The following is a 9,990-nucleotide window of genomic DNA, read 5'->3' on the forward strand; positions in this document are numbered from 1 at the left end:
ATTTATGCCATTTGTTTTGCGTCACTTTTTGAGTTGATCATCTCACTTCTCATCAGTTTGAGGGCTTATTTATAAATCTCTCTTATTTTGTTTGATTTCTACATCTGTGATATTTGGTTTTAGCTAGGATCATTGCCATTACCTCCCAGCTTGAGGGGGAGAAGAAGAAGAAGAACAAGAAAGAGTTATTTTATTCCTTATGTAGTGGATAAGTTTATGTGACCAAAATATTCAAGAAAGGGGTAGCATAAAAGATGAAACTTGTGCATCAAAGAAGAAATTTTTATATCGGATTATTTCATTGTTTCTTTGACAAAGTTTACTATTTGCTTTGTGTTATATGTGTTGGAAGATGGTCGTGTTATATTCAGCTGCAGCTATTATGTCTCTTTGGGGACACTATTATTGAATTAGAGGTGGGCTCACGTCATCATGTATTTTACCCCGTCAAAAAGATCAAATTTTTTTGTGGTTGGGAGTCCACGACGGAGGAACTTCATCCTTGTAAAAAAGATGAAAATTATTTGTGGTTGGGAGTCCATGACGGAGGAACTTCATCCCTGTCAAAAAGATGAAAATTATTTGTGGTTGGAAGTTCTCGACGGAGGACCTTCATCCTCGTCAAAAAGATGAAAAATTATTTGTGGTTGGAATTCCATGACAGACACCACCACCCCCCCTCCTACCCCCCACTTTTAATGGCTTTTATGTCTCCTACCACTTGAGAGTCATTGTCCTGTGGAGGGACACAGTTGTGGACACTTCAGAACAATGCCGATAGACACACTACCGATAGCAATGGAGTGTGCCCTACATCCAGCATTACGACTGGAGTATGAAGCAATGGCTTATCGGCTAGGAGCGATTTTTACTCTCACTTATAATGCCGCAAGGCCTCATGGCAAGACGCCACAGCGTGAGGGGGAATGTTTGAAGATGAAGGCATGTTGGAAGATGTGCCATTTTATACAAAAATATTTTATATATCATTTGTAGCAAGTTGGGAGTTCATGTTGTTCTCTCACCCCCAGCTTGAGGGGGAGTGTTGGAAGATAAGATCAAGCCCAAATGACCAAGGAAGGCCCACAAGATGGGCCCAAGCCCATAAGAAGTAGGACCCACAATTATTACCAAGAGTTTGCATCCTTATCACATCAGTTGGAAGATCAAGAAGGACTCACAAAAGTATCTTTATCTTAGGGTCACGACCAAGAAGAGTTTTAATTTAAGTTATGTATGTCTTTTATCAATATTGAGTTACCTAATTATGTTAGGACTTACCTTAAGTGTTAGAGTTTGGGTGTAATTGGGACAAAGGTAGCTTTATAGTAATTGGACTCAACTACCTTCCTCTATTATAAATAGAGGTTCATGTAACAAGTTATTGATGTCAATGACGTATTTTAGTTTTCCATAAATTCAATAAATACATAGTTAGGGACCAATAGTGCTTCATGTTTCCTGGAAACACTTTTCTAGCTGAAAATTCTAAATAGGAAAATTTTGTCGTAAGGCAACTTTTGCTTAAACAAATTGCTTTCCACACCTATAAGGCCTTGTTAGAGCATTTTTGTTTAAAAACGTTGGAAAAGTATTTCTAGTGAAAATATGTCTCTAGGGACAATTGGTGCTTCATGTTTCCTGCAAAATACTTTTCAAGCTAAAAATTCTTACCTGGGAAAGTTTGAAGTAAAACAATTTTTAACTGAAACAAATTACTTTCTATAACTATAAGGCCTTGTTAGCGCATTTTTTTAGGCAACATTGGAATTCTAGTAAAAATATGTCACTAGGGACAAATTGTGCTTCATGTTTCCTTGAAACACTTTTCTAAGTGAAAAATCTAACCAAGAAATTTTGGTGAGAAGGCAATTTTTGCTGAAACTAATAACTTTCTAAAACTATATGCCCTTAATAGTACCTTTTCTTTCATGAAACCTTTGAAAAGTATTTCTAATTAAAAAACATCCCGAGGGACCATTAGTTCCTCATGTCTTCTAGAAACACTTTCCTAGTTGAAAATTCATTTTAGGAAAAAATTGTGGGGGGTCAATTTTTGCTCAAACATATTACTCTCTACAACTATCAGGAATTGTTAATGCATTTATTCAAGTATCTTTTGAAAACTATTTCTTGTCAAAATGCACTTCAAGAGACCATAAATGCCTCATGTTTCCTGGAAACACTATTCTAGCTTAAAATATTTACCCGAAAAATTGTGGTAAGGCAATTTTTGTTGAAATAAATTATTTTCTACTACTATAAGGCCTTGTTACTGTGTTTTTTTTTTTGGAAACATAGGAAACATATTTCTACTAAAAATACATCTTCAAGGACAATAAGTGCCTCATGTTTCCCAGAAACACACTTCTAGCTAAAAATTCTTACAAAGAAAATTTTGTGGAAATTTTTTTTTTGCTGAAAAAAATTACTTTCTTCAACTATAAGTGTTAGTGCATTTTTAGGAAACATTGGAAAAATATTTCTAGTAAAAATATGTCTCTAGGGGAAACTTTTTTCTTGCTTGTTGAATTTAGGATTCCTTTTCCATAATTCTGAGCAAAAGAAAGAAGAAAAGGGAGGAAGTGCTCTCGAGTAGAGAGAAGAAAAAATAAAAGAGAAAAGAGAGGTGGCGCCATGCAAAGAGAGAGACCGAGATTAACTCCAGAAGGAGATGTGTAACTTGATTAATTCCGAATTACAACACCTCTATTTATAGTAGAGGGAGATGTATAGTCCTTATACAATTAGCCTTTTAATCTTAATTACATTCCAACTCTAACTCTCTTAGATAAGACTATTCAAACCAATCTCCTAGAAGACTAATATGAATTGAACTAGAACTCTTTCTTCATTCACATGAATATAAGGGAGGAGGCCAGCTCATTGCCTTATCCTTGTGGGTCCCTCATGATCTTCTAGCTCATTTTGATAAGGTTGCTAGCTTGTGAGATATTTGTAGGTCCCACTTGGTCTTCAAGTCTTCTAACTCAATTCAGCTTGTGTTTCTTAATTCCTTAACTCGTGCTTGCTTGGGTGAGGACTCTTTCCTGGTGTCCCACGTCCTCATGGTGGGTCCCACCAGCTTGAGCACCATGGTGGATCCCACATTGTAATACTCCCGGTCAAGTTGGGGGTGAGAAGATATCATAAAGGCCCAACTTGCTACATATGTTTGACATAATCTTGTGAGTGACTGGCTTGGTGAGAATATCAGCAACTTGACTTTGTGATGATATATGCTTCAGAGATAAGAAACCTGCATGAAACTTTTCTCATATAAAATAGCAGTCCACTTCAATATGCTTTGTTCTTTTATGGAAGACTGGATTCGATGTAATGTGTGTTGCTGCTTGATTATCACAGTATAGATCTATCGGAGCTTCTTTGTAGAATCCCAATTCAGTGAGAAGAGATCTTATCCATATGAGTTCACTAACGGTGTGTGCCATGGCTCTGTATTCTGCTTCTGCACTAGACCGTGCTACTACATTTTGTTTCTTGCTTTTCCATGTAACTAAATTCCCTCCAACCATCGTACAAAATCCCGAAGTAGATTTTCTGGCATCTAAGGATCCGGCCCAGTCTGCATCTAAGAATCCTTTGATGTAAGTGACCATGGTTTTTATAGAGAAGCCCTCTTCCTGGAGCTCCTTTCAGATATCGTTGTATCCTTTCAAGTGCTTTCCAATGACTAAGTGATGGCTTTTGCATGTATTGACTTACCACACTTACTACATATGAAATATCTGGCCTTGTTACACACAGGTAAATAAGTCGTCCCATTAGTCTTTGATGTTTCCCAATATCTACATCTTCTCCAGTGCCTCCACATAATTTTGTATTTGAGTCCATTGGAGTGTCTGCAGGTTTGCATCCCATCATTCATGTCTCCTCTAGTAGATCAAGGGCATACTTTCTTTGGGATAGTACAATCCCATGTCTGGATTGTAATACTTCAATAACCAAAAAATATTTGAGTACTCTCAGATTCTTCGTCTTGAATTCAGCACATATTTTCTCCTTTGTTTTCTAGATGCCTTCGGAATCACTCCCAGTTAAATGATATCATCAACATATACAGCTAGAATAACCTTACCTCTCCGTGTATTTTCAATAAATACTGAGTGATCTCCAAAGCATCTATAAAAGTCGGCTCGTATGATGGTTTGACTAAATTTCTCAAACCGTGCCCAAGGGGACTGCTTTAGACCATATAAAGATTTTTTTAGGCGTCATATTGACTCCCTCTAACCACATACCTAGGTGGTTGTCACATGTAAATTTCTTCTTTAATATCACCATTATGAAATGCATTTTTCACATCAAGTTGATATATCGGCCATGATGAATTGGCGGCCAGAGATAATAATATACGTACCGAGTTCATTTTTTCCACTCGAGAGAAGGTGTCTTCATAATCAATTCCATAACTTTGAGTATAACCTTTGGCAACTAGTCGAGCCTTCAGTCGTGCAATTGACCCATCCAGATTATGTTTGACAGTATAAACCCACTTGCAACCAATAGGTTTTTTATCTATGGGAAGAGGAACCAGTGACCATGTATGATTGTCATTAAGGGCCTTCATTTCTTCATCCATTGCTGCCTTCTAGCCTGGATTTTGTAGAGCCTCCTGATAGGACTGTGGAACAGATATGGAGGAAATAGAAGAAAGAAACTGAAGGTGAGAGGCGATGATGAGACACAAAATTTGAAATGGGATGAGAAGTAGAATGTCTAGTGCATGATCTAGGTTATTTCCTTATAGCAATAGGAAGAGTATCATATTGAGGGCCAAAAATAACTAGTGATGAAGGACTTACCTCTGTTGGATCTGTTAACTCAGCAGGTGTGTTGTCGACCACTTGCTCTGGGGGTTGAATAATCTTTGTATCACGAGGCACAACCGGTCAAGGGGAACCTGGTAATGAGGACAGACCAGGAGGAGCACTATCAGAATAAAATGAAGTGTTCAAAAAATGTTACATCCTTGGACACAAATAAACGTTAAAGAGTGGGACTATTAAAAACATAACCCTTTTGTATGAGCGAATATCCCAAAAAGATATAGTTGATAGATTTAGGATCAAGTTTGTTGTGTCTAAGAAATGAATTATGAACAAAACATTGACATTCGAAGACTTTCAAAGGTAGTGACAATGGATCATCATTTGGTAATAATCTAGAGTAAGGAGATTTATTACCAAGAAGGGTAGATGGTAGATGATTTATAAGAAAGCAAGTTTTAGGACTGCATGAGGCCAATAAAATTATGGAACTTTCATGGCATATAATAAACTTCGAGCTACCTCAAGAATATGACAATTTTCCCATTCATCTACACCATTTTGTTGAGAAGTATAGGTGCATGATGTTTGATGAATAATGTCATTTTCGTGACTAAAAGAGTCAAGGTCTTTGGAAACATATTCTTTGGCATTATTAGACTGGAGAATTTTTATTTTCTGACCAAAATATGTGAGTACCATAACATGAAATGACTTAAAAATAAACGGTATCTCAGAACGCTCCTTAAATATAAACAACCAAGTTGTGCAAGTGAAATCATCAATAAAATTAATAAAGTATTTTGCTTGATGTTGGAGACACTCAAGGGCCCCCAAACATCAGTATGAATTAAAAAAATGGAGTCAAACTTTTGACTTTTGGATGAGGAGAGTATGCACTCCTTTGATGTTTACTCAAAATACAAACCTCACAATGAAATTCTGAACTTACTTTAAGAGAAGGAAACATATAATGAAAAGAATGTGCAGATGGATGTCCCAACCGATTGTACCATAATTGTTTCTCATTTTTCAGTAGTGGAAACCATATTCATTTTTGGCACATCCAAGTAGTAAAGCTCCCCTTGTTCATGGCCTCCACCAATTGCCTACTTCGTTATAAGATCCTGAAAGACACATGCAGTGGGTGAGAAGGTAGTAGACCAATTAAATTTTTTTTCTGCTGACTAACATATAGTAGATTGAAAGGGAAAGTAGGAACAAAAAGATGATCAGTGAGTGGAAGTGATGGTGTAACAGAAGTGGAACCTTTCCCTTGGACTTTGGTTTGATAACCGTCAGCTATGGTAACAAACTTGTGTGAAACAGTCTGAAATAGAGAATGCAATAAATTTTTGTTACCTGTAAGATGCTCGGAAGCTTTTGAGTCAATTATCCAGGATGAAGAAGAGGCAGATAGCATACTGATAGATGTCATATTCTGACATGAGAACTAGGTTAATTATAATAGAATAACCTTTCTAATTGTGTTATAGGTGGTTATTTATCGGTTTTCAAATGAAACGTGCATTTATTGAATTTGGCATTAATCACTGTCTATATTGCATATTTTTCTCTCCTGAATTATATTTCATTGCTTTTAGGGTTTATTTCTTCCTGAAATGCTTTTTATGGATTCAATTATGGAATTTCAAGGGAATTTTGGTGGAGAAGGAGATATTTACCAAAATGCCCTTAGTGAAATGGAGGTGATTTTTTAGGGCAAATCCTATTAAAACAAAGGGGGAGCATCGACTGAAGAAAAAGGGGGCGTCGACCGAAATAGAGCACCATGGACCGAAACAGGGGAAGACCCGAGAGGATTTTGCCAACGTCGTTCGTCGCGCCACTGTCGTCCACCGCCGTCCGGCAACCGAGAACAGACCCGAGGAGAGCTCAAGAGAGTCTCCGTCACGGCGAGTTCGACAGTGCCAGTTTCTGCTTGCAAGGCCGAGAGGTGACCCGAGAGGGCTTCTCCGGTGCCAATTCCGCATTCCGACCATCCTCCGGCGTCGATTACCTATTTTTGACCATTCCCGGAGCTATTCCGACTCCGACCAAGACTCGAGAGAGCCGATTAGAGGACTTCAGCTCTGTTTTGTTCTTCGCCGGTCGTCACATCCGTCCGTGGGCTTCTATCCTTCTTCGCCGACGTCGTCTCTACCTCCGGCCACTCGCTCTTGCTACCCAAAGCCATCAATTTCGGGAAATTGCAGCACCCGTGAGAACGAGTCTATTGCCCGAGCGAGAGGAAGGAGAAGGGGAGTAATCCATCATTTTGGAATTTAATTTTTTCTATAGTTTGAACTTAGGTTTTGAATGTTTATTAAATGTGATTTGATAATTAATGTTTATTGAATATTTTTTTCCGGATATTTGATTAAATTAGCTAGTTAGGGTAGGGTTATAATTTAGGTTGGATTTTGGTATTTTAATCCAATTTTTGTCTTTCACTCTATGCACCCGAGAGGGGCTAGACGCAAGGATTGAGAAATCAGATCCGAGGTTACGTGGCGCTCGAGAGAGGCACGAATCACCGTAAATTCCAGAGTTGATGTTTCCTGTTGTGCAAGTAGTTAACCAGACGATTGCTTGATAATTTAGGATATAATTAGTGTTTAGTTCAGATTAATTCATCATATTTGGTTAGGCTAGTTGACTGAAGAATACACAAAATTCAGTCCTCCCTGTGGATATGACCCTCGCTTCCCGCTAGATTACATGAACGATTCGTACGCTTGCGAGGTTTAAACGATGATGTAATTAAATTTCACATCACATACTTGAAGCAATAGTGGCAGCAGTAGTTGTGGAAGAACTAGTGGAAGAACCCAGCATTGTCTTCATTTTCTGAAATAGCTCATACTCTTCATCAGTAAAACTTTTACGTGCTGCTGATTTTGTGGGTTGTTCTTCTTTTGTATTACTTATAAACATTTGATTAGCCCTTGTCAATTCTGACTGTACATTGGCTTTATAGCATATTTCTTTATAATGGCATATTGTCCACAGTAAGTGCATGCCTTGGAATCCTTGTAAAAACATTTATCTATAGTGTGGCCAATTTTTTTACAAAGAGTACATTCTTTCCCATCTGCTCTGCCAACACCAATCCTTCCACCTTTTCCTCTGCCTCCTCTATAACTTCTGCCTCGGCCTCGGCCTCGGTCGTGGTTAGATGATGATCCTCTATGATCGGAATACATAGCGGATGATACTTTAGTGGTGGAGGAAGAAGTGTCTGGAATATGAAGTAGTGTTACGCATACATCATCAAATTTGGGGACAATAAAAGCACTCAGAAGTTGAATCTTGGCAATCTCAAGATGGGGTTTAACATTTGCAAGACAAATAGCAGTAATTAAGGCTTCCTTCTATTTGTCTTGGATAGAAATATATGTGGTTGAAGGTTGATCTAACTTTAATTATTGAAGAAAGCTTCCAAAGCGGGCAAAGTACTCATGGATATTTTCTCCTTGTTTAGTATTCAACATTCTTTGGAGAATGTCATAGTGACTATGAAGAGTATCAGGGCAAGAGTACAATTTAGCACATGTCTCCCAAATTTGTTTAGCAGTGTCAAGATGAATGACATTGTTAGAGACATGTTCTTGCATGCTATTGATTAGCCAACTAATCACCAATGTATCCTTTTTCAACCATTAGTTATAAAAAATATCATCTTCATCAATAGGTGGTCATCGGGTGGTGAGGTGACCAAGTAGGTCTTTTGTTACAAGGAACCTCTGAACCGATGTAGACCAACTCATAAAATTTGATACCCCACGTAAGGGTATGATGGTAATTCTCAGTATATCACTTTTTATATTCATACTATGATAGGCTTTTCTTCAAAAAAATTCTAATAATAACACCAAGTAGTACTCTTCAAACAACTCAATGTATGGGGAGTTTTTTGCATTGATGCTAAATTATCATTCTGATTTTTTTTCTCTCTAATACCACTCATAAGAGACTCAATAACATTCTTCTATATCAGGTGACTCTTGTTCCCATGGAAAAAAATTCCAACAATCTGATCATGGATTGGTCTCGGTTCACAAAATTTCCATATCGACAAAACTATTTTGATAGCTTCTTCTAGATAGAGAGGCATGCATATCCATAATATAATAAGGTGAAAGCATTCACATACTCATCCTTAAATTTCCTTCTAAAATTCGGAAACCAGTAACATGAAAAAAAAAATTATTGAACACTTATCTCATGGCTTGTGTTCTTCCTTCACAAAAGAACCTTCTTTGAGTTGGGTTGATCATCACTTCTTTAGAGCATTCCTTTGACAAGGGATCCTAAATTTAATGATATGATACCATGTTCAATTTAGGATCCCTTTTCCATAATTCCAAGTAAGAGAAAGAAGAAAGAAAAAAGAAGAAAAGGGAAGAAGAGCTCTCGGGTAGAGAGAAGAAAAAATAAAAGAGAAAAGAGAGGTGGCGCCAAGCAAAGAGAAAGGGAGAGATTAACTCAAGAAGGAGATGTGTAACTTGATTAATTCCGAATTAAAACACCTCTATTTATAGTAGAGGAAAAGGTAGAGTCCTTCTACAATTAGCCTTTCAATCCTAATTACATTCCAACTCTAACTCTCTAAGATAAGACTATTCAAACCAATCTCCTAGAAGACTAATATGAGTTGAATTATAACTATTTCTTCATTCATGTGAATATAAGGGAGGAGGCCAGCTCATGGCCTTATCCTTGTGGGTCCCTCATGATCTACCAGATCATCTTGAAAAGGTTGCCAACTCGTGAGATATTTGTGGGTCCCACTTGATCTTCAAGTCTTCTAACTCAATTCAGCTTGTGCTTCTTAATTCCTTAACTCGTGCTTGCTTGGGTGATGGCTCTTCTTGGTGTCCCACATCCTCATGGTGGGTCCCACATTGTAACATAGCTGAAAAATCTTAACAAGAAATTTTTTTGGTAATGCATTTTTTGCTAAAATAAATTACTTTCTACACCTATAAGGCCTTGTTAGGACATTTTTTATGGAAATGTTGGAAAAGTATTTCCTGTAAAAATACGTTTCCATGGACCATTAGTGTCTCATGTTTCCTAGAAACATTTTTCTAGATGAAATTCTTTCCTGGAAAATTTTGCGGTAAGACATTTTTTTGCTGAAACAAATTACTTTCAACAACTATACAAGCATGTTAGTTCATTTTTTTCATGAAAA

This window comes from Aristolochia californica, unplaced genomic scaffold (genome assembly GCF_029961685.1).
Source record: "Aristolochia californica isolate CCGP_79_NKW_82.1479 unplaced genomic scaffold, dmAriCali1.0.hap1 SCAF_8, whole genome shotgun sequence".
NCBI classification, from domain to species: Eukaryota; Viridiplantae; Streptophyta; class Magnoliopsida; order Piperales; family Aristolochiaceae; genus Aristolochia; species Aristolochia californica.